The sequence below is a fragment of the Micropterus dolomieu genome, unplaced genomic scaffold (assembly GCF_021292245.1).
Source record: "Micropterus dolomieu isolate WLL.071019.BEF.003 ecotype Adirondacks unplaced genomic scaffold, ASM2129224v1 contig_11863, whole genome shotgun sequence".
Lineage (NCBI taxonomy): Eukaryota > Metazoa > Chordata > Actinopteri > Centrarchiformes > Centrarchidae > Micropterus > Micropterus dolomieu.
This window is the reverse complement of record NW_025740849.1, coordinates 1-2,047: the sequence shown is the minus strand read 5'-3', so window position 1 is coordinate 2,047 and position 2,047 is coordinate 1. Positions and strand designations below refer to the sequence as shown.

Sequence of the window (2,047 nt, the reverse complement as noted above, 5' to 3'; positions counted from 1 at the left end):
TCCACCCAGGAATGAGCGTCTGTTTGTGAGTGAGGACCTCCGGCTGAAGGTGGCCTTGTCGCTGTACCCATACCCGGGAACGGGTGCCTATTCCTGTCTGTGGACTGCCAGCGTGAACGGTGTCGTGGTTCCTGGATGTTTAACGAGGAATCAGTGCCTGTGGATTCCAAGTGACTCTGGAGCACCTTGGACATTATGGGCAGAATACGTTTTTTGTCAATTAGCCGTAGAACATCTTTTGAAGGGCCGTTTGGGGGCGCCTGAGTGGCTTACGGCCACACCGCTCTGGGAGCGCCCGATCTTGTCTGATCTCGGAAGCTAAGCAGAGCAGGGCCTGGTTAGTACTTGGACGGGTGACCGCCTGGGAATACCTGGTGCTGTAAGCCTTTTTCGCTTCGCCTTCGAAAAATGGCACAGGGCCCTTCGGTGAAAGGAGAATTTTTTAACGTTTCTTTAGGAAACAGCAGGGGGCGCTGCTGCTACTGCTGCTGCTTCTTTTTCTCCCTATCCTGTACACAGTGCTGTGTAAATGTTACATCGTGTTTTGAAGGCCCTTCTGGGGTGTGCAAAGGCAGCTTACGGCCATTCCGGCCTGGGACTGCCCGATCTCGCCTGATCTCGGAAGCCAGGCTTGGCAGGGCCTGCTTAGGACTTGGACGGGAGAGCGTCTGATCCTGGCTAGGGACTTCCAGGCGACTGAGTGGCTTACGGCCACACCGCTCTGGGAGCGCCCGATCTCGTCTGATCTCAGAAGCTAAGTAGAGCAGGGCCTGGTTAGTACTTGGACGGGTGACCGCCTGGGAATACTCGGTGCTGTGAGCCTTTTTCGCTTCGCCTTCGAAAAACGGCAGAGGGCGCTTCGGTGAAAGGAGAATTTTTGAACGTCTCATTAGGAAACAGCAGGGGGCGCTGCTGCTGCTGCTTCTTTTTCTCCCTATCCTGTACACAGTGCTGTGTAAATGTTACATCGTGTTTTGAAGGCCCTTCTGGGCTGTGCAAAGGCAGCTTACGGCCATTCCGGCCTGGGACTGCCCGATCTCGCCTGATCTCGGAAGCCAGGCTTGGCAGGGCCTGCTTAGGACTTGGACGGGAGAGCGTCTGATCATGGCTAGGGACTTCCAGGCGGACTGGATCCTTTTCCTGAATGTCCACCCAGGAATGAGCGTCTGTTTGTGAGTGAGGACCTCCGGCTGAAGGTGGCCTTGTCGCTGTACCCATACCCGGGAACGGGTGCCTATTCCTGTCTGTGGACTGCCAGCGTGAACGGTGTCCCGGTTCCTGGATGTTTACCCAGGAATCAGTGCCTGTGGATTCCAAGTGACTCTGGAGCACCTTGGACATTATGGGCAGAATACGTTTTTTGTCAATTAGCCGTAGAACATCTTTTGAAGGGCCGTTTGGGAGCGCCTGAGTGGCTTACGGCCACACCGCTCTGGGAGCGCCCGATCTCGTCCGATCTCGGAAGCAGAGCAGGGCCTGGTTAGTACTTGGACTGGTGACCGCCTGGGAATACCCGGTGCTGTAAGCCTTTTTCGCTTCGCCTTCGAAAAACGGCAGAGGGCGCTTCGGTGAAAGGAGATCTTTTGAACGTCTCATTAGGAAACAGCAGGGGGCGCTGCTGCTGCTGCTGCTGCTGCTTCTTTTTCTCCCTATCCTGTACACAGTGCTGTGTAAATGTTACATCGTGTTTTGAAGGCCCGTCTGGGGTGTGCAAAGGCAGCTTACGGCAATTCCGGCCTGGGACTGCCCGATCTCGCCTGATCTCGGAAGCCAGGCTTGGCAGGGCCTGCTTAGGACTTGGACGGGAGAGCGTCTGATCCTGGCTAGGGACTTCCAGGCGGACTGGATCCTTTTCCTGAATGTCCACCCAGGAATGAGCGTCTGTTTGTGAGTGAGGACCTCCGGCTGAAGGTGGCCTTGTCGCTGTACCCATACCCGGGAACGGGTGCCTATTCCTGTCTGTGGACTGCCAGCGTGAACGGTGTCCCGGTTCCTGGATGTTTACCCAGGAATCAGTGCCTGTGGATTCCAAGTGACTCTGGAGCAC

At 56.0% G+C, this 2,047-nt stretch overlaps 2 non-coding genes and 1 pseudogene across 2 annotated transcripts; all 3 read left to right on the top strand.

The window, feature by feature from the left end:
- The first annotated feature begins 267 nt into the window (after positions 1-267).
- Positions 268-386, top strand: LOC123965923. The gene has a single exon (XR_006823811.1). It is a non-coding gene; the product is annotated as a 5S ribosomal RNA (ribosomal RNA).
- A 317-nt stretch (positions 387-703) lies between these two features.
- Positions 704-822, top strand: LOC123965924. The gene has a single exon (XR_006823812.1). It is a non-coding gene; the product is annotated as a 5S ribosomal RNA (ribosomal RNA).
- Positions 823-1,414: 592 nt separating this feature from the next.
- On the top strand, positions 1,415-1,528 carry LOC123965925 (annotated as a pseudogene).
- The last annotated feature ends 519 nt before the right edge of the window (positions 1,529-2,047 follow it).